Genomic DNA, 27,836 nt, shown 5'->3' with positions numbered 1-27,836 from the left:
TTTTTTTTAACGGAGGGTTGGTGAATGTATGCTAGGTTCTAGAAAAATCCATGCAATAAATTGCAGCCTATCCCAGTTACGCATCTTTTCCTGATAACCTGGCTGTATTTTGTGATGATAGAGAGAAAGTGGGTGAAGAATAAAGAGAACCACTCAAATGTTTAGCAATAGAATTTAAAGGGAGTGATTTCATTAACGGGGCAATTTAAAAAATGTGTACATATATATAAATTTACTTCTTTAGGAATTTAATAATTTAAGAAATTATTTACGTCTATATATGTAATACATTTCAAAATAGGCACAACAACTTGGACATTTATAGCTCGTATGATGGGTACAGAGCGCACTTTTGTACTGGACTTAATTATTAATGTCTGTCATCCAAATGGCTAAAAGTAGTCCAAAAAAATCAGGAATGTTTATATAATACTTAAGAGTGAAATATTTCCCAAGGAAAATCCTTGATGCTTTTTTTTCTACAGTAACCTTTAGAAATTTTTATTATGCAGTCTTTCTTTTTTTAAATTAATTAATTAATTAATTTTTTAAACATCTTTATTGGGGTATAATTGCTTTACAATAGTGTGTTAGTTTCTGCTTTATAACAAAGTGAATCAGCTATACATATACATATGTTCCCATATCTCTTCCCTCTTGCGTCTCCCTCCCTCCCTCCCACCCTCCCTATCCCACCCCTCCAGGCGGTCACAAAGCACCCAGCTGATCTCCCTGTGCTATGCGGCTGCTTCCCACTAGCTATCTACCTTAAGTTTGTTAGTGTATATATGTCCATGCCTCTCTCTCGCTTTGTCACAGCTCACCCTTCCCCCTCCCCATATCCTCAAGTCCATTCTCCAGTAGGTCTGTGTCTTTATTCCTGTCTTACCCCTAGGTTCTTCAAGACATTTTTTTATCAGTCAATACTTTTGCCTTTCACATTTTTTAAAAACCTAAGTGAAGTACTGAATTATCAGGACTGAATAATTTCATTTCCTTCAATGTTTTGGCAAAGTTCATTTTTTTCTTCTAATTCTTGTCAGGCAAGATTTTAGACAATGTTTATGTTTTATTTTCAAAATTATTTATTTCAGTTTATTTTATTAGGCCATTGCTCCAGGAATATGTTTTACTTTAAGATTTTTCACTTTAATACTGGTTTCCCCTAACTTTTATTAGGGGAAGTTTTGCTTTTATTAGGAAGTTTTTCTTAAAAACTTACATTCAACATTGAAACGAACATAGAGTCTGGCGTGATGTTAATAAACATTTTCCTTTGCTCACCTCACCCTAAATTTTTAACTGTTTTGCATTGCTCATCATATTATTATAAACTTGTCACCCACAAGTAAGAAAAACGTGTTTGCCCAATGAAGTCATTCGGGGAAGACTTTACATACTCAAGTTTGTGTTTAACTTTTTACTTTTCCATGTTTTTGTGTTTCTCTCCTGCACGCTGGGTGACCTGAAGCAGAATTGGCTGCACTTTCTGTTCATCCACCCGTCAGCAGGAAGTCACTCCGGGGAATTAGAAGCTGTAGGAGATAGAGTCCCTGCTCTTAAGGATTCTCTGTTATAGGAGCAGAGAGAAAGCTGGCCACCTAACCATGTTAAGTGGGTGTAATTTATGCCAGGAGAATTATACCACTTTTAAGGTCAGGTGCAGTTTAGGAAATTCTACTTCCCACCAGTCAGGGTGGTCTTCCCGGCATCTGAGATGGGAGAGAGGGTGCGGGAGAGACAGGCGAAGGGAGTCCTGATGGAGTAGAGATAAGCAGGCATGTGGTGTGACCAGATGGCCCCGGGAAGCCAGAGATTTTGGGGAGTGTTTTCATCAGTGTGCCGACCAGCACACTGGGAGCAAAAGAGGGGAGCAAAAGCCCATGGGAGTGGTTGGAGGTTTTCTGCAGCATCAGCTTTAAAGCTGCTTGCTGTACGCTCAGAATGTACTTGGAGACTTGTGTTTAATCTTAACAGCTGATAGGGGTCCAGCCTTCCCGGTCAGGATGTATCAGAGCATTTTAACACAAAAGTATTTGAAAATCCTCCCCAGGTAGTATAACTGGTGCTCCAGAAGACACAGCCTGTTCACTTTCTTACCTTCACTGGAATTTTGGAAATGGGTGGAGGGTTTACAAAGAGGAAGGAGGGAGAGTTAAAGGCTCAACCTGAATGTCCTTTTAAGGAACGTGGGTTTCATCCTGGTGCATTTAATCGATCGACTGTTTAACAAACATTTATTGAACGTTTAGTTTGTGGTAGGTTTTTTTTTAAATTTAATTTTATTTTTGGCTGCGTTGAGTCTTCGTTGCTGCGTGCGGGCTTTCTCTAGTTGCGGCGGGTGGGGGCTATTCTTCGTTGCGGTGCACGGGCTTCTCATTGCGGTGGCTTCTCTTGTTGCGGAGCACGGGCTCTAGGCGCGCGGGCTTCAGTTGTGGCTCGCAGGCTCAGTAGTTGTGGCTCGCGGGCTCTAGAGCACAGGCTTAGTAGTTGTGGCGCACGGGCTTAGTTGCTCCGCGGCATGTGGGATCTTCCCGGAGCAGTGCTTGAACCTGTGTCCCCTGCATTAGCAGGTGGATTCTTGACCACTGTGCCACCGGGGAAGTCCCTGTGGTAGATGTTGACAATACAGATATGGCCCCTACTTTGGGCAAGCGAATCAGATTGTTTTGGGTAGATTAGTCCAGCTTCACTGTGGAACATGGGTGGGGAGAGAGGGCAAGGGCCAGAGGAGAACCTCAGAGACAGAAGGGGCATATGTAGCAGGTTACTGCCGGGGCTGTATTTGAAGTAATCATTATTTAGAGGGATTTGTGTGGTAGCCACTTGCCACACCTGGCTCTTGAACACCTGAAACACGGCTAGTGGGAAATGAGATGTGCTCTGAGTATAAAATACACAGCAGATCTCAAAGACTTTGTGTGGCCAAAAGAATGTAAAATATCTCATTAGTAGTAGTTTGATATTGATTACATGTTGAAATGATACTACTTTGGACATATTAGATGATGTCAAATATATGGTTAAAATTAATTTCCCCGTTTTTCTTCTACCTTAAAATTTTTTTTAATTGAAATATAGTTGATTTACAATGTTGTGTTAGTTTCAGGCATACAGCAAAGTGATTCAGTTAGACATATATATATTCTTTTTTAGATTCTTTTCCGTTATAGGTTATTTCAAGGTAATGAGTAGAGTTCCTTGTGCCATACAGTAGGTCCTTGTTGGTTATCTATTTTATATATAGTAGCGTGTATATGTCAGTCCGAATTTCCCAGTTGATCCTTCCCCCCCTCTCCCCTTTGGTAACGTGGGTACCAGACGACTTAAAATTATATGTGTGGCTCGTGTTATATTTTATGAGATGGTGCTGCCCTAAACTCTGTGACGGCTGTGGGAATGGGAAGAACAGGGTGGGTCCTTGGGGAGGAAGATGTGGCCTTAGTGGGAGATGGGCAGAGGCTGCCGTAAACTGTAGAGACCTCAAGCAGGATTCACCACGACAGCATTTGCATTCATCCAAAGTCACCTGCTTCAGTCTTTTTACGTAACCTGTTTACGTGGTCTGTCCTGGCCACAATCTCTTCCCGCTCAGACAGATTTACGGTGTTAGTTATCACTGGTTTTATGAAATAGCCATGAGTCCAGTGCACGTTCTGCTGCCATCTCAGCCATGACTGTTGTTAACCCAAGGCAGCTGCCTTCTCTGCCCTTGTAGAGTCTGGCCTGTTCCTGGTTACTTGAGGGTCAGGGGAAACCAGTCCATCGGAGATGACTCAAGAAGTTTTACATTTGTGTGGCTGGAACTATGGTTGTATTAGTAACAGAGGGACGTCAGTGGGAGGAGGTGATTTGCAGGTCAGGATGATGTCGTTGATTTTGAGGCTGGTGTATGTGTAAGCAGAGATACTGAACATGCAGCTGCAATTGCATGGCAGGCCCTAGACACGGGGTCAGGGCAAATGCTGCGCTGGGGAGCCGTGCTCGTAGAGTGGCATGTGGGAGTCTACCCTCCCCCCTCCCCCGGCCCTGTCATCATGAGCCTAGAGACCTAGGAATCAAGCCTGCTCTGATTGAGATTTCATGCTTGGACGTCAGTGCTGTGATTTTAAAATCTGAGGCTCTAAGCAAAAGTTTGGAAAGTTTGTTTTACAATTCTGCTTATTCAGGGTTTCCCACCCTTTCTGCCCCTGTATTTTTTTTTCTACCAAGTGTGGGAAGTGAGTCTGTGGGAAAGAATGTCAGCAGAGGCTCTGAGCCATAGACGTGATGATCTACCTTTGCTTCAGTCCAGGATGCCCCACGTTTGTTGCCCCTCAGTTCCCTCGTGTGGACACCCAAGGCCCACACTTCAGGGAGGGACTGCAGATTATATGTAGACCTGTGAGAGATCCCTCCCTTTATATATATGCACATGCATATACATGTATACACACCACCCCTACACATACATATATACACACACAAATGCTTCAAGTTGCTTACTAAATAAAATTCCTCATGACAGTATAAAAATTTCTGAATTAATTTATGTGCAAGATGTCTATTACACCCGTGTTGTGCACGTATTATGTATGTGTCCCACACATCTTGCATTATGGGACCCTGCCCCAGTGACCCATCCAAACTGAAAGATGTTTTTACTGGCTCTTATCAGGAATCTTGTACTCCCCAGAGGCTTCTCTTATTTATGTTGCAGGAGATAGCTATCTAAGGGCTAAAGACGTAAAACCTTTACTCCTAAAAAATGGGCAGCTTCTTCTCACAGAGCAGCTATTCCTCGCCTGGCTGCCGTCACTGAGCTCTTCTTTCTTTTAAGGGTAAACTCCACCAGGCACTACTTAGACATAATCCCTGGAAGGCAGGCGTTATCAGGACCTTTGGTGGAGGGGGGCGGGGGGAGGGAATTAACAGCTCTGAGATCGCTGTGAATTTTTGATGAGGAGAGAGAAATGGGGGCAAAGACTTCTCTAGAGGTGAAACTTTCAGTCCTGGTCCGTGAAGTCCCCACCTGGGATCTTGGTTTGCTACGATCAAGGTGCTGATAAGCATTAATTGATTAAAATAGTAGATGGCAATATTGAGCACTTAGTAGGGGTCAGGTGGTATTGTAAAGCAGTGTTTGAGTTCCGAGTCCAAGCTCGGACTGCTTGCCACACGACAGGCCAATAAATCGGGAGGTGTTGGGACAAGGAATAGCAACTCTATTCAGAAAGCCAGCAGACCGAGAAGAAGGGGGACTAGTGTCCCCAAGAACCATCTCCCCTGAGTTAGGATTCAGGCTTCTTTTATACTGAAAGGGGAGGGGGTGTGGTTGGCTGCTGCAAACTCGTTGGTGTCAGAATCCTTTGTTCTTGCAGCTGTCCCTGTAGGTCAGGTCACCATGTTCCCGTAAACCTCCAACCACACAAAGGTTATTCTCTGTTCTGCAACTTTAAAAAAAAAATGTTATTTTATATTGGAGCATAGTTGATGAATAATGTTGTGATAGTTTCAGGTGTACAGCAAAGTGATTCAGTTATACATATACATGTATCTATTCTTTTTCAAATTCTTTTCCCTTTTAGGTTATTACAGAATATTGAGCAGCGTTCCCTGTGCTCTACAGTAGGTCCTTGTTGGTTATCCGTTTTATGTATAGCAGCATGTACATGTCAATCCCAAGCTCTCAGTCTATGCCTGCAATTTTTAATCTCTATAAGAATGGAAAAATGTTATATCTTTAAAGGTCAGAGCCTTCAGAAATGGGCTTTCGTGTATCTTTCAGGCCATAGGCAACATTCTCAACTTGTAGGAAAAGCAATAGAATGCAAAGATTAAAGTAAAAGAAACAGATCTAATGTGGAGTCAGATCTGTTCTTCCCTGTTGCATTTGTGCATTAACTCATTTTCTCTTCACAGGACATGTGAAGTCTATAGTATTTCTATCTGCATTTTAACTGAGGCACTGGGAGGTTAAACCGCACAGCTCTTCTCTTGGATCCAGGAGTCCAACCTGCGCCAGAGCCTGTCTGTTAACAACTACACTACTCTGCTTTAAAACAAAAGTCTTTGGTAGGAGCCATCAGTGAACTATGATGCTGACTATTTCTTGTGGCCTGGAAATGAGATACTAACATTGTTATTGTCAGTGTGCCTCTGTTTTAATTTGTTGGTAGTGCTTTCATGCACTGCCCCGTTATCTTGTGGAATTAAATCCCTGGTATTGAGTTCCTTCAATTGGGGAAAAAAATTGCACAGGTATTATACCAAAGAGAGAATTGCCATTTACAGCTAACTCTCATGCAGGCTTGTAGTGTTTCCAAGTTCTTAGTACCACCAAGGTCACCACCAAGTGCTTGGGTAGGCAGATGTGTGTCAACCGCGTGCTTGTTAGTTTCTCTGTAAATTTCTTCTATATGGAAAGAGTGTCAAATTGGACCCTGCTGTTTGTTTGTTTGTTTATTTATATTTATTTATTTATTTCTAAGTTGGGTCTTCGTTGCTGTGCGTGGGCTTTCTCTAGGTGCGGTGAGCCGGGACTACTCTTCGTTGCTGTGCGTGGGCTTCTCATTGCGATGGCTTCTCTTGTTGTGGAGCACAGGCCCTAGGCACACGGGCTTCAGTAGTTGTGGCTTGCGGGCTGTAGAGCGCAGGCTCAGTAGTTGGGGTGCACGGGCTTAGTCGCTCCGTGGCACGTGGGATCCTCCCGGACCAGGGCTCGAACCCGTGTCCCCTACATTGGTAGGCGGCTTCTTAACCACGGCGCCACCAGGAAAGTCACCCCTGCTATTGTTATACTTTAGTATTTGAGGAATTTAATAGGTCAAGTTTGTGACACAATATGCATGTGAAATAAATGTTTCCATCCACACCTGCAGTGTCAGGTAACCTTAATTCTTACATCTCTCTGCAGCGGGAGAGAAGTCACGAAAGCTTGAATAACATCTAGTTGTTTATGAAACGAAGACTGGATGTTTTAACAATTTGCCAGAGGACTTACTTTCTGTAACCACTTGCATCTTTTTTTTTTGGCCGCATGGCACGTGGGATCTTACCCGTGCCCACCTGCAGTGGAAGCGCAGAGTCTTAACCACTGGACTGCCAGGGAAGTCCCCGCATCTTTCCTTTTTTTTTGTGAGTGTTTACAGTGACTTGTAGCCCATCCAGAATTATAGCCTGACGCTGGATCAAGCGTGCCATCAGGGCCTCTTTTTTCCGTTAGTCTCCATTCAGAAGTTACAGATAGCTATCAACAGTTACACTTTTCAAAGTTAATTTATTTAGGGGCTGGGGAATAAGAGGAAAAAGCAGCCTGAAGGCTCTGTGGCATTTAGGTACATGCTTGAAGTTAGGTAGTAAAAAAATTTCTCACAACCGTGGAGAAATTTCTTGATGAATGTATGTTCAGTTGTTGACTGAAAAAAAAACGCACAGCCTAAAAGTTGAGAGTTATGTTTTATTCAGCGGACAAAACTGACGTGGAGAAATTTCTTGATGAATATATGTTCAATTGTCGACTGAAAAAAAATGCACAACCTAAAAGTTGAGAGTTATGTTTTATTCAGCGGACAAAACTGAGGACTTAAGCCCGGGACACAGCATCTCAGATAACTCTGAGACACTGCCCTGAAGAGGTGAGGGAGGAACCAGGATATAGAGGAGTTTTTGCAACAAAGACCAGGTAGTCAGAACATCAAATGATTATTGTTATTTAAAGAAAACCAGACATCTCAAGTTAAGGTATTTAGAGCTTTTCTATGTATGAGAAGATGCAAGAGCCTGAGCTCACTGAAATCATTCCTTCGATATACACCTTAGCTGTCTGGGGCCAGCGTCCTGTGCTTTCTCATCCTGAGTCTCCTCTGGGTGCACTGTTTGGGGTGGCCGTAGTATCTGATGGTTTTATGGGAGAGCATCCTGTTTCCATCCTGAGTTCCCTCAGGGCTCACCGTCAGGGTGGCTGTAACGTGACGGCTTGGTGGCTGCAACATCTCTTGTGTTCTGATGTGGCAGGCAGGATTTTTTATTCACACAAGCAGTGGCCATTGCCCAGCCAACAGCCAGGTGACATGGCCTTGGAATCCCAGGATTCAGAATGTGCTTGGCGGTGCCGCCCCATGCTGTCCTCAGGCCCGGCAGCTAACCCTCTGTCGGCCCTTTCAGCCTTGTTCGTGATCTCATCCAGGATTTAAAACAAAAACCCAAACACGGAAGGCCTGAGCTCCTTTCTAGATAAATCACAGCATTCCTACCCATCCCCCTCCCTTCCCCATCTCTGCTGGTATTGGTGTGTGTGCTCTTCCCAGATGGTTCCGTGGGGCTGAGAATGTGAATTTGGGAGGCCACGTGTCCCTGTCTTGCTGGAATAAAAAGGGGGCTAGCACGCTGCTTACAAACATTCACAAGTCTTCTCTTTCAGAATCAACAAAACAAAACGTCTCTTCATTCTACTGTTTCTCTGCTCAAAATGTGTCGACACAGCGATGGTTTACTTACTGTCATCGGGCTCACCGCTCTCCAACAGGGCTGTCGAGAGATCACCAGCGGGCCGTCAGATACTTTCCCGTGGTGTAAGTTCTCTGAACTTCCCTAGGAGACATGGGACTTTTGTCCATTTAGGCCTCAGAATCCAGTGTGTGTTTTACTTCTTTTTTTAAAAAAAAATTAATTTTATTGAAGTGTAGTTGATTTACAATGTTGTGTTACTTTCTACTGTACAGCAAAGTGATTCCATTATACATACATACATATATATATATATATATATATATATATATATATATATATATACATACACACACATTCTTTGTCTTATTCTTTTCCATTATGGTTTATCACAGGACATTGAATCTAGTTCCCTGTGCTATACAGTATACAGTAGGACCTTGCTGTTTATCCATCCTATATATACTAGCTTGCATCTGCTAGTCCCAAGCTCCCAATGCATCCTTCCCCCACCCCCTCTCCTCCTTGGCGACCAGAAGTCTGTTCTCCACGTCTGTGAGTCTGCTTCTGTGGCATAGATAAGTTCATCTGTGTCAGGTGTGTGTTTTATACTTGGAGCACATCTCAGTGTGGACCGGCCTCAGGCACCCAGTAGGCACACAGAACGGGCCAGAGTGGACAGCAGGCTCTAAGTGGTGGTTATTTCACTAGCCTCCCTGGTTTCCCTCTGCTTCCCACGCTTCTCCCACTGCCTGTATGTGGATGCCTGAGAGTCTGGTCCTCCATCCTCCTCATCGGCCCACACATCCTCCCCTTTGAAGATCTCGTTCACAGTCAGTCACCAGCACACTGGGCTGAGGGCTTTACCCAGCGTCCCTTCACTATTTTCACTAGATGCCCCGTTATTACCTCACCCTCGGCTTGTCCCAGATCAGACTCATCCGCATGAAGCTGGCTTCTCGGCTTTCGTCTGTGCTCTTTTAGTTTCCCAGCAGCTGATGTTCCTATTAATCTTATCAGTAACGGAACGATCGTGCTGTGTCAGCCAAAAGCTGTGACTACTAAGAACCCAGGAGCTGAGGGTGTGGTGGAAACTGAACGGCAGTCCCAGAGGGATGGCCAGCAGCTTTAATGATGTGCATAATTGTTCCAGGCAGCAAGGTGGCTGGGCGTATAGAGCTACTCATGAACGTGAAGGTGGTGGTTGCTTTTTATTCACCGCCAAGCCTTTCCGAGAGCCAAAAGGGAAGGGGGAGGGGGTCCTTCAAGGCCCCCATTCCTCTCCCTGAGGCCAGGAGGGGCTGTGCTCTGCTTTCATCACCTCTTAGGCCAGTTTTCTTCCCGGGAGCTGGTCTTGCAGTTTTGGGGGCCTTCACTGTGCTCAGTCTTACTGCTTGGGGACCTCGCTTATAGTCAGGCATTTCCTGAAGGTACTCAGCCCTTTTCAGTTCTCAGGAAAGAAAATTAAATTAAGCTGATTTGGGCTTATTATCAGGGGAAGTTAACTGCTGAGTTCACCTGCTGCAGCTAAGCAGGAAGCGTGAAAAGCGCCTGCCTGGAGGGGCAGGGCTGGCTGCCTCGTGACGTGTGGCCTCTGTGAGCTCGGAGCAGCCTTGTCGCCAGAGCTGTGCCCGCCAGATGCTGGAAAATGGTAGGAAAGCACAGAACTCACATTGCCTTTCTATAGTCATTAAGCTGGATTTTAAAAGTAGGTATTGCATTGGTTTCTCTTTCCATAAACACTGTTCAAGGGTGTTAATTGTCTTTTATGTTCATCATGATTTGTGAAATTTGAAATTTGAAATTTTAGTTGTTCCACAGGCTTCGATAGCAAGCAGCATCTAATGAATACCAATTTAAGATTAAATCTCTAGGGATATTAGGAGAGTGTTTACAGTGGCTTTTCCCCCCCAATAGAACTATTTTATAAAACATTTGGCCATCTTGGCTGCAGGAAAGAAACTGGCTTCGTGGGAAAGATGAGGGGTTTTTCTTTTTTCTTTCTTTTTGCCTCGCCGTGTGGCATGTGGGATCTTAGTTCCCTGACCAGAGATCGAACTGCTGCTCTCTGTGTTAGGAGCACGGAGTCTTAACCACTGGACCACCAGGGAAGTCCCAAGGGCTTATGATTCAGAAATATCTGGGTTCAGTTTCTGGTTCTCCCCTTGGAAAAGTTACTTTAACCTCTCTGAGTCCCTTCCCTTCTGCATAAAATAAAATCTACCCAGTTAGATAAAACTCTTAATGTCAGTAAATGTTCAGTTTCTTCTCTGCTGTTCCTGGAAGCTGGAAGGGGGAGAAGGGAAGCAAAGAGAAAGAACAGTAGACTGAAGCCATAGGATGTACCATAGTTGTATCTTTGGAGTAGTGTAATTGTGTGTGTGCATTTTTAATCAGATTGCTTTCCTAGTATCTGGAGCCGGGAGCATTTGCAGTGAAATGCTCTGTTCCTTAATTTCAGTTGCAGGTCAGTATGAGGATCCTGAGCTCCTGGGGGCTTGAGGAGAGAGATCCCCAGGGGGAAGACCACTGTGTGGAAATGGATAGGAGGCAACTTCTGACATTTCACTCTTCAGGATGCTCTGCTCCTTCCTTTATTAGTTTGCTAGGGCTGCCGTAACAGAATACCGCAGGCTGGGTGTCTTAAACAACAGAGCTTTACTTTCTGGAGGTTGGAAGTCTGAGATCAAGGTGTTGGGAAGTTTGGTTTCCCCAGAGGTCTCTCTCCTTGGCTTGTAGATGGCTGTCCACTCACTGCCTCTTCACATGGTCTTTCCTCTGTGTGTGTCTACGTCCTACTTTTCTCTTCTTGTAAGGACACAAGTCAGATTGGATTAAGGGCCCACCCTAATGACCTCATTTAATCTTAATTACTTCTTTAAAGGTCCTGTTTCCAAATAAGGTCACATTTTGAAGTACTGGGGGGTTAAGGCTTCGCCATGTGAATTTTGGGGAGATAGTTCAGTCCATAACAGTTACCCATCTCAGCGACCAAGCATTTTTAACTCTTTTATTCTGGATTCTTCCTCTCCTCCATCCCCATCTGTTACCTTCATCTTACTAAGGTATCTTGGTGGGAAAGAAAGGAGGAATGCTGACCTCAAGAGGGAGCTTAAGCATGTTGGTTAACTAATCCAAGCTAGGGCTTGCTTAGGGGAATTTTATCTCCTGCAAATCATTGGTCCCCTGTGCAGGGCAGTGATGATTGTGGGGTGGCAAGAGGTACCAGGTAGGACCACATTGCTTCATCTTGTGATGCTGGGAGTGTCGGAGCTTTGGGAGGAGAGGTCACGGGCAGTGTTGCGGTTTGAGGGTGTAAAGATACAAGGGCCTTCATTCTGCAGCTGCAGTGGAACCAGGTTGGCTGAAAGCAGTAGAATTTCTGCCGTTTTAATTAAGATAGGGTTGATAACAATGGACAAGTTAATTCTAAAGCGAGGAGAGTATGAATTGCCTGTATTTGTGTGTAAGTATACCTAGAACACTCAAATTATAGTGTCTGTGGCTTGTTGTGGCATGTGAGTTCTTTTTTTATCAGGCTGCAGAGTGTATTTTCATGGCCACCGGCCATGGAAACACTATTCTCACCTTGCACTGGAGAAAGATAGGAGGGCTGCTTTCACATTAAAGCTTGGATTCCCTGCAAGAGGAATGGCTTTAGGGAAAACTTTTTGCCGGATTTCTCTTCTTCCCTGACATGTTACTGTGGCTTCCCAAACAGCAGCTGAACCAGCTGGGATAAGAGACTAACGCACTAACCAGTCTTCATTCTTTGGGCTTGATTTTTATTCAGTGTATTTATAGTAGCATCTCTGTCACCTGCTATTCTGGTTCCAGGTTCAATCCCAGGTTTAAGATCTGCTGCTCATTTGGCTTTCCTTTGCTGAGGCTGCTTCTTTGTGAACCTGGTTACCTACCTGTGATGAATCATCTGATTTTATAGTCTAGCAGTATCAGGATAAAAAATGTAAATGTTTGGCCTTCCCTGGTGGCGCAGTGGTTGAGAGTCCGCCTGCTGATGCAGGGGACACGGGTTCGTGCCCCGGTCCGGGAAGATCCCACATGCCGCGGAGTGGCTGGGCCCGTGAGCCATGGCCGCTGAGCCTGTGCTTCCGGAGCCTGTGCTCCGCAACGGGAGAGGCCACAACAGTGAGGGGCCCGCGTACCACAAAAAACAAACAAACAAACAAAATGTAAATGTTTTTCTTTAAATGGAGATGCACAATGTGAGAAGTGTAATGAGTGATGATTCACTCTTCAAGTACTAGTTGTGGATGTAGATTTATGCCTAATATCAGATGCCCGAGGATGCATTTGTTCTTTTCAGCCCATGAAGATGTCAGTAAAGCAGAAAGGCCTTCACGCATTTTGTCAGAAACCCAGCGCACAGAAGGGAAACTTCCTGCATCTCCCACATTTCTCAGATTTGAGATGTTGACAGGATTGATGCCCCTCTCTGCCTCTGGGTGGCCGTCTTGGGTTTCTCTTCTCACATTCCTCTTAACACAGTGGGCTTGGATGTGCTTTTAAAATGAGCCTCAGTGAAAATCTGAGGTTCCCATGTAGCTTTAGGGGGTTTTCATCTCAGAAATTCTTCTTATTTTTTTTTAATACATTTTATTTATTTATTTAGTTTTGGCTGTGTTGGGTCTTTGTTGATGTGCATGGGCTTTCTTTAGTTGTGGAGAGCGGGGGCTACTCTTGATTGTGGTGTGTGGGCTCCTCATTGTGGTGGCTTCTCTTGTGGAGCATGGGCTCTAGGCACATGGGCTTCAGTAGTTGTGGCATGCAGGCTCAGTAGTTGTGGCTCACGGGCTCTAGAGCGCAGGCTCAGTAGTTGCGGCACACGGGCATAGTTGCTCCACGGCATGTAGGATCTTCCTGGACCAGGGCTAGAACCCGTGTCCCCTGCATTGGCAGACGGATTCTTAACCACTGCGCCACCAGGGAAGCCCCAGAAATTCTTCTTATTATTTAGAATAGAGAAAGCATTCTAGACCACTTTATGTTTTGTTTTTTAAAATTTTTATTGGAGTATAGTTGATTTACAATGCTTCGTCAGTTTCTGCTGTACAGCAAAGTTAATCAGTTATACGTATACATATATCCACTCTTTTTAAGGTTCTTTTCCCATATAGGTCGTAACAGAGTATTGAGTAGAGTTCCCTGTGCTATGCAGTAGGTCCTTATTAGTTATGTGTTTTATATATAGTAGTGTGTATATGTCAATCCCAATCTCCTAGTTTATCCCTCCCCCCCTTTTCCCCTTGGTAACCATCAGTTTGTTTTCTACATCTGTGACTCTATTTCTGTTTTGTAAATAAGTTCATTTGTACCATTTTTTTAGATTCCACATATAAACGATATTATACGATATTTGTCCTCCTCTGTCTGACTTACTTCATCAGTATGACAACTTCTAGGTCCATCCATGTCTAGACCAGTTTAAAAAGACAGTGTTCACCGCCGTTACTTCTCTGTGAATTCTGGCTGAAGTCATCTGTGTATGTCCCACCCATTTGGTATCTGTTGGCACCAGCTGAGAAGTGTGCCCCTTGAAATTTAGAAACGGGACGATGGCTGCACTTGTTATTTCAGTCTTCCAGAGAGAGCTGGAAATCGATATAAAGAGATGGGAGACATGCTGCTCACTGAATTTACTCCTCACGATCCCAAGGTGCTTGGGAGTAGCCACATCCAACGTCATGCCTGGCATGTGTGCATTCATGAATTGGTGGCCTTTGATATTTGGGCAAAATGCAGATGGTTAGTGAGGTCCTCCTGGCCATCGCCTCACCCTTTGTGACCATCGCTTCTAAGTCTCAGTGCCTGATAAGGAGAGAAGGGAAGCAGGTCCTTGTCCTGTCCCTTCCTTTTTGAACTTTCCTTGCAAGAGTGGACCCTATTCATAGGCTCCTTCAACAGATGTGTCGATGAGTATTGGATGGCTGCTGGAATAAATGCTTTTCACAACTTGTCACCCCAAGCTCCTGTGCCATAGGAGACAAAACCAAGCCAAAACCCAAACCAGGGGCATTGGTTGACTTTTCTGAGGTTGCTAATCAATGATTTCACATTCTTTCATGTTTTTGGGTTCCATTACTTGGCAAAAGATGACACTACAGCCTCACGAATTAGCCTGCATTGGTTTTATGTTGCTGTAGAAAATATTCAAGGGGTAAAGTAAGTTTTCTACCCTTCAAGTTAATTGTCTCCAGCCTTGATTCCGTGGTAGGTAGTATTTTTCCCATGGTACTTAGATGCGTTTAGATTAAGCTGTCATGTCATGGTACAAGATATGGCTCATAAAATCTTGCCTTTGAAAGAGGTAACAGGACAGTATTCTGAGAGACAGCTTTCCATTGAATTTCATGAAAGTGTTTGTATTATTTATAAAGCCAAAATAACTCTTTCTTGACTGAATTTATACTATAACAGGAAAAACCTTTTTTGCTCCCACCTAGCAAAACCAAACCTGTATGTATCCCACGAAGTGAACCACTCATCCTTCAGTTAACAATAGCCCCAAACTCATGGGGAGGCACCCTCTAGTTTTTTTTGCCCTTTTTACCTGCTGAGTCTTCCTTATAAGTACTTCAGACCTCTCAGGAGATCGCTGCTTATTCTGTTCATTTCATCTGCCTCCAGCTTAACCCGTTCCTAATGGGGGAGCTCTATTCCATAAAGGATCTCAGACTAACTTTTCTTAGATATAAATGAAGAAAACGAACATCTTGGTAGGCATGTTTGAAAATAAGCACAGCCTTTTCCTCCCATCCCTTTAATTGTCGGATTTTTAGATCCATTTCCAAATAAGATAGCAGTGTGAAAAAGAATAACTGTTTCTTTCCATATATGGTTTCATTCCCTTTGAATATATTTAAATTGGAAATAATTTTTTTTTGTACAGTCTAGTACTAGTTCAAATTTGTCACTAAGACAAGGATGTCCAGTCTCACTACTATTATTCAATGTGGTTTTGGAAGTCCTAGCCATGGCAATCAGAGAAGAAAAAGAAATAAGAGGAATACAGATTGGATAAGAAGAAGTAAAACTGTCACTGTTTGCAGATGACATGATACTATACATAGAGAATCCTAAAGATGCCACCAGAAAACTACTAGAGCTAATCAATGAATTTGGTAAAGTTGCAGGATACAAAATCAATGCCCAGAAATCTCTTGCATTCCTATACACTAATGATGAAAAATCTGAAAGAGAAATTAAGGAAACACTCCCATTTACCATTTCAACAAAAAGAATAAAATACCTAGGAATAAACCTACCTAGGGAGACAAAAGGCCTGTATGCAGGAAACTATAAGACACTGATGAAAGAAATTAAAGATGGTACCGACAGATGGAGAGATATACCATGTTCTTGGATTGGAAGAATCAATATTATGAAAATGACTATACTACCCAGAGCAATCTACAGATCCAATGTAATCCCTGTCTAATTACCAATGGCATTTTTTACGGAACTAGAACAAAAAATCTTAAAATTTGTATGGAGACACAAAAGACCCCAGTAGCCAAAGCAGTCTTGAGGGAAAAAAAGTGGAGCTGGAGGAATCAGACTCCCTGACTTCAGACTATACTACAAAGCTAAAGTAATCAAGACAATATGGTACTGGCACAAAAACAGAAACATAGATCAGTGGAACAAGATAGAAAGCCCAGAGATAAACCCACGCACCTATGGTCAACTAATCTATGACAAAGGAGGCAAGGATATACAATGGAGAAAAGACAGTGTCTTCAATAAGTGGTGCTGGGAAAACTGGACAGCTATGTAAAAGAATGAAATTAGAACACTCCCTACACCATACACAAAAATAAACTCAAAATGGATTAGAGACCTAAATGTAAGACCAGACACTATAAAACTCTTAGAGGAAAACATAGGAAGAACACTCTTTGACATAAACCACAGCAGTATCTTTTTTGATCCACATCTTTGAGTAATGGAAATAAAAACAAAAGTAAACAAATTGGACCTAATGAAACTTCAAAGCTTTTGCACAGCAAAGGAAACCATAAGCAAGACAAAAAGACAACCCTCAGAATGGGAGAAAATATTTGCAAATGAATCAACGGACAAAGGATTAATCTCCAAAATATATAAACAGCTCATGCAGCTCAATATTAAAAAACAGCCCAATCCAAAAATGGGCAGAAGACCTAAATAGACGTTTCTCCAAAGAAGATATACAGATGGCCAAGAAGCACATGAAAAGCTGCTCAACATCACTAATTATTAGAGAAATGCAAGTCAAAACTACAATGAGGTATCACCTCACACCAGTTAGAATGGGCATCATCAGAAAATCTACAAACAACAAATGCTGGAGAGAGTGTGGAGAAAAGGGAACCCTCTTGCACTGTTGGTGGGAATGTAAATTGATACAGCCACTATGGAGAACAGTATGGAGGTTCCTTAAAAAACTAAAAATAGAATTACCATATGATCCAGCAATCCCACTACTGGGCATATACCCTGAGAAAACCGTAATTCAAAAAGACACATGCACCCCAGTGTTCATTGCAGCACTATTTACAATAGCCAGGTCATGGAAGCAACCTAAATGCCCATCAACAGATGAATGGATAAAGAAGATGTGGTACATATATACAATGGAATATTACTCAGCCATAAAAAGGAACAAAATTGGGTCATTTGTAGAGATGTGGATGGATCTAGAGACTGTCATACAGAGTGAAGTAAGTCAGAAAGAGAAAAACAAATATCGTATATTAATGCATATATGTGGAACCTAGAAAAATGGTACAGATGAACCGGTTTGCAGGGCAGAAATTGAGACACAGATGTAGAGAACAAACGTATGGACACCAAGAGGGGAAAGTGGCGGGGGTTGGGGGTGTTGTTGTGATGAATTGCGAGATTGGGACTGACATGTATGCACTGATGTGTATAAAATTGATGACTAATAAGGGCCTGCTGTGTAAAAAAAATTAAATAAAATTCAAAAATTATAAAAAAAAAGATCCACATTGATCTCTAGCAGATGTGTGGTTATAAGTCCAGTGTGAAAAATAAAGATACCTTGAAAATGATGAATTAAATTAAAAAATTATTTCATAAAAAAATTTGTTACCAAGAGGTAGTGAATCAGTAAAAAGTAACAAAAAACCACATGATTTTAAAGGAATAAGCTACTGAGATTGAATTAAAATATCTCATGTCAAGTTTATATATGACCTCACTTTTTTATCACCAAAGTCCCTTAGAGGATACGGTGAAATCCACACTAGTTCTTGCAGATTATAATTGCATACTGTCTTATTAAGAAATATAAAAAGGTGACTAGTCAATAGTTTAGAAAAATAATTCACATTCCTTAACTATTCCCAGTGAATCCTACCTGATATTCAAGTACATAATGCAAATATAGGACTTCCCTGGTGGTCCAGTGGTTACGACCCTGCACTTCCAATGCTGGGTGTGCGAGTTCGATCCCTGGTCAGGGAACTAAGATCCCACATGTTGTGTGGCACGGCCGAAAAAAAAAAAAACCAAATACAAATATAAAACTTCAGTTGGTGAGACTATATATAATGAATTTTTAATTAATCCATGGTACTTTAGAAGGTCGCTTTTAATTAAGTAGTGTGTAGAAATGAGTTTATAAGGTTGGTATGTTAGACAGAATAATACTCTCCCCCCACATATCTATGTCCTAGTCTGTGGAACCTGTGAATATTACCTGATCAGCCAAAGAGATTTTGCAGATGTGATTAAGTTAAGGATTTTACAACGGGAAGATTATCCTGGATTATTTGGATGGGTTCAGTGTAATCACAAGATTCCTCATAAGAGGGAGGCAGGAGGGTCAGAGTTAGAGAAGAAGACGTGATGAGGTAGGCAGAAGTCGGAGAGAGAGATTTGAAGATGACACACTGCTGGCTTTGAAGATGGAGGAACCAAAATCTATTGGACCGTGAGCCAACAGATGTTCCCTTGGAATCTCGAGAAGGAACGCAGCCCTGCCAACCCATTTCAGACTTCCCACCTCCAGAATTGTAAGATAATAAATTTTCATTGTTTTAAGTGACGACGTTTGTGGTGATTTGTTACAGTAGCAATAGGAACCTACAGTTGGGTATAGAAGTAGGATATTGTGACAGGCACAGTCAGTACAACCTGGTTGAGTGGCTGAGACCCTGGGTACCTTTGGTTGCACTTTCCCCTCTGATCTCCAAGTGAAGTGCAGTCTGTGATTTGCTTTTTAAGTGTGAGACATTTTCAGTTGCAGAAAACTTACTGAGAGAGCGTGTCACTTGGTTTAGTGTTCCTAGGGGAAAGTTCAGTTTTAAGAAGGGATTGGTGGAATTGCTAGGTCAAATGGTGATTCGATTTTTAGTTTTTTGAGAAACCTTCACAACATACTGATTTGAAAAGATACATGCACCCCAGTGTTCGTAGTAGGATTATTTACAATTGCCAAGACACGGAAGCAACCTGAATGTCCATCGACAAATGAATGGATAAAGACGATATTGTGTGTGTGTATATATATACACACCATATATATATATATATTTATATATATAAAATATATACAGTGGAATATTACTCAGGCACAAAAACAAGAATGAAATTTTGCCATTTGCAGCAACATGGATGGACTTGGAGGGCATTATGTTAAGTGAAATAAGTCAGACAGAGAAAGACAGATACTGCATAATATCACTTATATGTGGAATCTAAAAAATACAGCAATCTGTAAATATAACAAAAATGAAGCAGACTCACAGATACAAGGAACAACTAGTGGTGACCAATGGGGAGAGGGAAGAGGGAGGGGCAATATAGGGGTAGGGGATTAAGAGCCACAAATTATTAGGTATAAAATAAGCTATTGATACAAGGATATATTGTATAACACAGGGAATGTAGCCAATATTATACAATAACTATAAATGGAGTATAACCTTTAAAAATTGTGAATCACTATATTGTATACCTGTAACTTATATAATATGGTTTATCAACTATACTTCAATAAAATATAAGTAAAGCAGGGGTTGGTGATAAAACCTAAAGGGTCTAGAGCTGCGGTGTCACAATGACAGCTGATTTGACTTGAGAGCACATGCTGAGTTACTCGTTGAATGAAGATTATGAACTCATGTTTGATTTTATACGTTTATTCTTAGAAAAATCTTCACATAATATTTTTTATAGAGAAAGAGTTTTGGCTGGTGAAGGAGTATTGTTCTGGAGGGAGATATTCATAGATACGTATTGTGTTAAATGGTTACCTTTGAGAATGTGGCATGGCAAACGGAATGGAAAGAAGTCTGGGATAAACCGTCCCTGTTAACTGTTGGGGGCTCAGTGGACATCTAGATGCACCACTGGCAGCTGCTGCAGTGTGAACTTTGCCATCAGGCAGGCTGTTTCTGGGGGCTGATTGGAGGATGGAAATGTGCTTTTGTACTCTGTAGGGTGAGCTTGGGCTCCTGTAGGAAACAGCTCACCCTAAGAAGGGCGCCCTTCCCAAATCCTCAGTGATATGGACTTGAAAATATAGACACGCCAGGGAGTGTTCTTCTAAGATCTGTTCTTCAAATCCTAAACCATGGCCAAACCTGAGTTCCTACTTTCCCTACCTCTGAGCCCCACCCTAGCCCTTTAAATTCCAGACTGTGCTGCTGGATATGTTAGCTACAAGCCAGAGTGTTGCTAAATCAGACACCTTGCAAGCAGAAAGCATAGCTTTTGATGCCAGGGTTCTTGGCTAAGAGGATGGGAATATAGAGAGAGGAGCAGAGTCAACAGGGGATGGGTTAACAACGTAGGTGTGTTTTTGATATCCATATGTTCTTTTTTCTTTTTCTTTTTGTCCTGTTCTTTCCCTTGCCCTCTGTGGTCTTGATTTGGCATATGAGTACATCTAGAATGATAGCTGCATGATTAAAATGCACTAGAGCACCTTTATAATACTGATATCAGGGGAAGGGAGTCTTTATAGAAAAGATGGACCATGAGGACTTGTTGTGTAATGGGGTCTGGTCTGTCCATGTCTGGGTTGGTAATGGGTTAGTGTTTCCTGGTAGCACCATAGAGTGTTGTTAAGGTCAAATTAAGAAATATAAAAGCAGGTTGAAATATCTGTAGACAGAATCTGTTTGGCTTTTTTGAAACCTTAAAAGCCCCGCAAATTAAAGAACGTTTGTTTTCTTGAGAGAGAAGGTCTGCTGACTTCTCAGGCTTTGCCTTTTCTCTTGTGTGTCTTTGCATATGAGATTGTGCCATAGAAAATGTTACCCCATTTGAAATCATGTTTTTTAAAAATACATGAAAAAAGTCCTTGTATATGCAAGTTATTCTACAGACACAAGATAGTGTCATCATGATTTCAAAACCTAGTTCAAAACTCCCTTCATGACATTTTTTGGATAAATCCCACTGTAGCCAAATTGGACTCTGCCCTGCATGTGACTATGGCCAGAGCAGTGGTATATGGGTGTATTCCAGTGCTCTGTGATAATGGGCATGTCCTTTATCTGTACCGTCCAGTACTGTAGCCACTAGCCTCCTGTGGTATTAAGTCCTTGACATGTGGCAAATGCCACTGAGGAACTGAATTTTTAAATTTTATTTAATTTGCATCAGTTTGAAGTTAAATAGCCGCATGAGGCTAGTGGCTCCCATGTTGGACTGTACCAGCTCTCTAAGATCATTTGAATAGAAAGAACAGCCAACAGCTGAGACTGGAGGCTCCTTAAGGAACATGTAGTGACTTTGGATTGCATGTTAGTGTTACCGCAGGCAAGTGCGTGTGCCCGACGCACAGTGAGGCCAAACAATACTGAAATGTCAAAGTTTGGAGCAGAGAAAGGTTTATTGCAGGGTCATACAAGGAATACGGGTGGCTTGTGCCCCCCCAAACTCCCCAAAGGGTTTCAGCAGAGCAAAAAAGTCAACTTCTGAAGACAAGGTGAGGGAGAGCCATGGTTGGTTGTTCAAACTTCTTGGTGGGGGAATCCTTTGTTCTTGCAGCTGTCCACATAGGTCAGGTCGTGATGTTCCCATAAACCTCCAACAAGACAAATGTTATTCTCTGTTCTGCACCTTTGAATCTCTATGGAATGGAAAAGTGTTATATCTGTAAAGGTCAGAGCCTTGAGAATGGGCCAGCCTGTATATTTCAGGCCATAGGCAACATTCTTAACTGGAAGCAAAAGCATTAGAATACAAAGGTTAGGGACTTCCCTGGTGGCGCAGTGATTAAGAATCCACCTGCCAGTACAGGGGACACAGGTTCAAGCCCTGGTCTGGGAAGATCCCATATGCCGTGGAGCAACTAAGCCCGTGCGCCACAACTACTGAGCCTGTGCTCTAGAGCCCGTGAGCCACAACTACTGAAGCCTGTGTGCCTAGAGCCCATGCTCCACAACAAGAGAAGCCACTGCAATGAGAAGCCCGTGCACCGCAACGAAGGGTAGCCCCCGCTTGCTGCAACTAGAGAAAGCCTGCACGCAGCAACGAAGACCCAACGCAGCCAAAAATAATAAATAAATAAATAAATAAATTGATAAAGGTTAAAGTAAAAGAAACAGATCCAGTAGGGAGTCAGATTTGTTTTTCTCTATTACAGTTGGAGCCCATGATGATGGTGCCCTGGGGAGAGAGCTAAGAAGAAACTGAGACTTTTAGAAAGACTTCAGAACATAAAAAGAGGGCATATGATTCATTCATGACATGGAGCTGCCTGGGCAGTCAATCAGGAAAGAGATGAAGGATATGGGAGATCAAAGGCAGCTCAGAGAGACGTGATGGAGTGGTGACCCCAGGGAGCTTTTGTAGGGAGTCTGGGCTGACACCTAGCTGCGCTCCGATGATTGGAGAGAGCAGTGTCAGCCCTGAGGACAGGGGCCATACAGAAACATCAGCTTGCTTCACCAGGACCGTGGGCTCTGGGGGAAGTGCTCAGTCTTGGACTGAGGGCGGAGGTGGAAATTAGTGTTGGGATTTGGAGCTTCCAGCGCATCCAGAGTCTTGGCAGGCAGTGGCCAAAGAGATGCTTCAGTTCTTTTGTTGAGCAAAATTGATGGTGATGACTTCTCTGTAAGTGAGATCATTTGTGTGTGGCTTGTGTTTCCTGAGATTCTCCTCACACCACAGCAGAATAGTTCACCTTAAGCAGGTGACAAAGTGTGTTGTACCCGAGTGGGGGCAGAGCAGGGTGTGGACATAGAAGCAGTGGGGGAAGCAGGAGTCCTGGATATTTGGAGGATGAATCTGTGAACTCCAGGCAGTGACAGTGGAAGCATTTTGGTCGGTAGCAGGGAGGGCAGCTAGGGAGCCTGTGTCTGGAGGGGTTTGGTGAGGCAGGGGAGCTGGGCGACCCCCTTCTGTGATTCCTCTGCTTCCACCTCTGTGCCTTTGCAGGGATATGGATACATCCGGCTTTATGGAGAGGGTGTTCCTGAAAGGGTGAATTGAATGAAAAAAGAAAATCAACATACAGCTTAAATGCACTAAGGGGGAAGCTTGCGACATACAGGCACCCGGTGGAAAGTTCTTTTGTTATTGCAAGTGATCACCACCTAATATTGGTTCTGTGGGTGCTCAGTTGTACGGTATTTGTGCTTTAACTTCCTCTCTATGTATGATCTCTAAATGCTCTTGTGCTCTTTTTAAAGTGTATTCTGTGTATCACTGACCTACTAGGTAATGAATTCCTTATGAGCAAGGAATGTAGGTAACCTTTCTTTTTTTGAGGGCAGGTCAGGGGGTGCTGTTTCTTGATACAATCCTTGAATGTAAAAATCTGTCCATTCTGGCTGCTGTAACGGAATACCACTGACTGGGTGGATTATAAACAACAGAAATTTGTTTCCCACAGTTTTGGAGGCTGGGGAGTCCACAATCAAGGCTCCTGCAGGTTTGGTGTCTGGTGTAGGACCTGCTTTCTAGTTCATAGATAGCACCTAGTTGCTGTGTTGTCACAGGGGCGAGGGAGCTTCTGGGGTCTCTTTTATAAGGGCACTAATCCCATTCATAAGGGCTCCACCCTCATGACCTGATCACCTTCCAAAGGCTCCACCTCCTAATACCATCACTTTTGGGGGTTGGGTTTCAGCGTATGAATTGAAGGGAACACAAACATCAGACCATAGCAGTGAAGGTGCCCAATAAATATTGGCTAACAGAGTGATTTAATTTTTATCAAATGTTTTACAAACGCGTCATTTGTTTTGTCTTTGTGTATTGAGGGCTTCCTGGGTACCTTGCACTGTGCTAAGCATGTTGCAGGGTTTATGTCGCATAAACCTTGGGCAACGTCATCAGGTTAAGTGTTATCCTAGTTTTATAGGTGGGACTTCTGCTTGGGTTAAGTACCTTCTTCAGGCTCTAGTTGCAAACGAAAATGTTGGATATACTGCCAACATTTCTTCCTTTGCTAAATACCCCCCACCCCACATTCTAGAGAAAGGATGGGACAGGTGGAGAGTTGTAGGTTGTAAATTTCCCTTCCGGCTTGTCTTACTCCACAGCCCTTGTTTTTCCTCCCCACCTTGTGGATTCAGGGACTGGACAGGTGTTTTTAGTGGGCTGGCAGTGGAGAAAGGAAGCAGAGTGATGGTCCAGCTCTCCTTAGGTTGGAGAGCAGCAGTGCAGAGTGGATTAGGGGTTCACCTGATGGGGGCCATCTGAGGGCATTAGATAAAGGAGGATGTGGGGGAGTAGGAGGGACCCCACCATGAGGCTGGGGCTTAGAGAAGAAACAGAGAGGACCAGAAAGAGAACTATGTACACCAAGTCAGGATGGCGAGTTAGCTGGCGTTGCCTCTAGACCATGCCTCTAGGACATTACAGTGTTAAAAATAACACCATAAAGGTAGTGAGCTTTTTCTGCCAGTATTTGTTCCTTAATATTTTAGAGACAGGAAAGGGGAGAGGGGGTATCAAGAGTATCTAAGATCAAGTTTATACATTTAATCATTTTGTCTTGTTAAGGGAAGCCTTGGCTTCAACTACGAAACTTGGGATTATGTAAGCCAGAGTTGGACACTGCCTGTTTCTCTAAGTATGTACCACATACTTCCATGGCAGCTTCCGTGGAGCCATGCAGCACTCTTCCAACAGAGATACCCTAGAAGTTATGGGTCAATCTTTCTCCCATACATGTAGGCAAAGTGTGACATTTTCCTGGGACCATGCTTGAATCACTCTGTAGCCAAAAAGTGTTATCCAAAATAAAAGGGTTATTTATCATATTATATTTTTAGCTGACAGCAGGACCACTGAAATCTCTTTCTCACTAAAGGGAAATGCCCACTAGGCAAACTGTAATGCATTCTGCTGGCCTGGTACCTGGAGATCAAGGAGCTAGCCTTTTGTGTTCCGTCTGCAGAACGCTTTGGGAAAATTTAACAACTAACCGTTGCCACACAGTGTTCCCAGCTGGGTAGACGTTACACATCAAGGAGACCAATCGGAAACAAGATGGGCATGTAATAGGCGTGAAATAAGCTACTCAAAGCATGGCTCAGCCTGGCTCAGGCAACAACTCAGGCAAAGAGGGACCAGCCCCAAGAGATAAAGGTGTTAGCTAGATAGATACAGGGAAGCAGACCTGGGGCTGACCTTGAACCCTGAGCATTGCAGGCAGGAGGGACGGCGTGTGCCCTGGGAAAACGAGGTTTCACTTGAATTGTTCTATTAGAATAGTTTTCCTTTTTCATGTAGAGGTCTGAGTCTTCAAATAAGTTATTGTGAAGAATAGGACTTATAAACTGTCACAGGAAAATGGTGAAGGTCATGGCTCCTGGGATCTTGAAAATTATTTTGTGTTTTCATAGACTTTCACAGTCCTGGGTTTGTGGGATGGAGGAATAAAAAAAACCAGATTGACAGTCTTCTTCCTTCAACAGAAGGGACATGCCTTTTGGTTTATGACATTAAGCAATGCCATGTTTAAATACTTTCCATTGAAGAAAAGGTGTTGTCCAATTGCCAGTCTGGGAAATCTCTTCCTGGACTTGTTTTGTTTGGGATTAAATCACATGGAACTCTTTTCTGCAGCTCTTGTCATTATACTTGAGGTACTCCTGCTTCTTCCCTGTCATTTCTAAACTGTGAACCCTTTCTTCTGTTTTAAAAAAAAAAAAAACCAGAAACGAACACTTCAAGTTTATGGTTTCTATGGGAATGGATTTTTTTTACAACCCCTAAAACTGAAGTATTTGGGACTACATTGTTTTCAATTCTAATTTCCCTGAGCAGCTTTGCCTTTGGCAAGGGAAGATAGATTGGCATCTTATTTTTCTAACCCCAGTGATGGTGTCTGGGAGTAGTTTGACTTTTGTGCTAGTCGTTCTACCATCTGTAACCTGCTTCAGAAAAAAAATCGAAGATACTCAACTATAGAATAAAGGCTCTTCAAGAGTTCACCACTTGGACAGGAGATAGTTCCAGAAGGGCACAAAATGAGCTCTCCAGCCTGTTTGGAACTTGTCTTCTGTGACCTAGCCACTAGAGGGCAGTGTCTCATGCCCCCTTTAAATCTGTGGGGTGTGTTCCAGAAAGCCTTTCTCCTAAACTGTATTGAACCAGAAGTCTTCCACCCCGAAGGAGTTGGGATTGAAGGTCTGTCCTGCAGTCTGCTGTGGGGATAGAGTCCCACGTGAAAGCTCTTCGCTCGCCCTGTGATTTTATTCTATTTTAGTCCAGCCTGTTTGTTCAAAACTTTCCTAAAATTGGGGTTGACTAATGGCCTTCTTAAAACTGGATCAATTTTAGCTTGAATATATATTTTCTTTTTTCCTCAACTTCTGGATGGCTCGTATTCCAACTCGTATGATTCAAGTATTCCAGTGCATAAAGGATCCAAACTGTGTCCCTTAGGTAGATAAATAAATAAAGTGGAATTCTTCAGGGCTGCCAGACTGCCCTTTTCCATCAGCGCTAAACTCTGAAAAATGGTGCAGGCCTTGAGTTAAACTGGGGGAAGAGGCCGAGCTTTTTGAGTTACGGGATCTGGCGGAATCCATCCTGTTTGGTTCTTCATTCTGTGTCTTAATTGTTAATAAGGAAATGAACCCCAGATGACAGAACTAATGTTCTCTGATTGGGTGACTGTTGAAATCTATTCCGTTATTTAAATCAGGTTAAGTAAGAAGGAATTATGTTTTGGAAGTCTGGCCTCTGGGTCTCTGGTATATTTACATAGATTTCTACTTAATACTTACTTCTGTTTCTCAGGGATTCTCATGACACTCCGCTATACGAGATCGCAAAGGATAAGACAAAAGGAAAATGTCTTCTATAATACAACTAAAGCAACTTTAATTTCTTTTGGCAGGGAGCATATGGGCTTTAAGTAAAAGACTTCAGTTTACTCCTTCTGGGAATTTATTTTTTTATACCAAGTATGATAATATTCCATGTACGTATATGACCAGTAATGTTAGTAATCATTAGTTGGGCTGCAGACCTGGAGAGGGAGAAACCAAGCTTTGTATTCTGTGATCTCTTGGCTAGCGGACGCCCCCATCCTGTTGGCCTTTATGTTGCGTTGCTTTTGTTGATGCCTATTTGTGTGTTAGAAAAATATCTTGGATCATGATTTGAATTTCCAATTGACTTTCCTTTACCATTTTCTTTATCCAAATTGTATGCATTACAATTTTTGTACTTGAAGATAAAAATCGAGATTGAGTTAAGGAATCTAGGAGAGTTGATGGTCTCTTTTACTCCCAACTCATTTCCCAGGCAATGGGAAACATTCAGCTATTCATGTATGAAAGGAGTATTTAAGACCTTGAAAATGTAGAAAATTTGGAAGGGAAAGTCACTGTGCCGTCAGATTCCTGAACGCAGAAGAAGGGCCAGTGACTTGGTCTTGACTGAAAGAGAAGTTCATGAGGGTTAGAGCTGCAGACCCTGATAAATACACCACGAGGACCCAAGGCAGTCTCTCCCTGAGGCAGCCTCTCCCCAAGACACATCTCAGCCGTCTCAGCTCCCGAATGTCAAGAACGTGTGCCCCGTTACATCCGATGCAGAAGGAATCCAAAAACCACCTGAGTTCTTCGTGTGCACGGACTCTGAGTCACATAACCCCCCTGATAGATTAATGGTTCTTAACTATCACCTTTTCACAATGGGAAAATAGTGTGACCATTAAGGAAAAAGGCCCAGAAAATGCGATATGAATGTAAGTATAGTATAAAACCAGAAAATGCAATATCAATAAATGTACTATTTAGATCCATTCAGCTGAGCTGGTCAGCAGAGGTGGTTGTTCTCTTCATGTTTCAGGAGCGCAGATGGCCAGCCAGCCTCAGTAATTAGTTATAAGATGAATCCAAGGACAGGGCACAGATACATAAGGATGAATTATAAACTAAAAATCCTACTCTATACTAGGA

At 42.8% G+C, this 27,836-nt stretch overlaps 1 protein-coding gene across 1 annotated transcript in view; it reads left to right on the top strand.

Moving 5' to 3' along the window:
* The window catches only part of RYR2 (ryanodine receptor 2), a 714,060-nt gene that overhangs the window by 23,779 nt on the left and 662,445 nt on the right, over positions 1-27,836 (top strand). The window lies entirely within an intron of this gene.

This window comes from Delphinus delphis, chromosome 16 (assembly GCF_949987515.2).
Source record: "Delphinus delphis chromosome 16, mDelDel1.2, whole genome shotgun sequence".
NCBI classification, from domain to species: domain Eukaryota; kingdom Metazoa; phylum Chordata; class Mammalia; order Artiodactyla; family Delphinidae; genus Delphinus; species Delphinus delphis.
The sequence above is the reverse complement of the archived record's forward strand: the minus strand, read 5'-3'. Positions and strand labels throughout refer to the sequence as shown.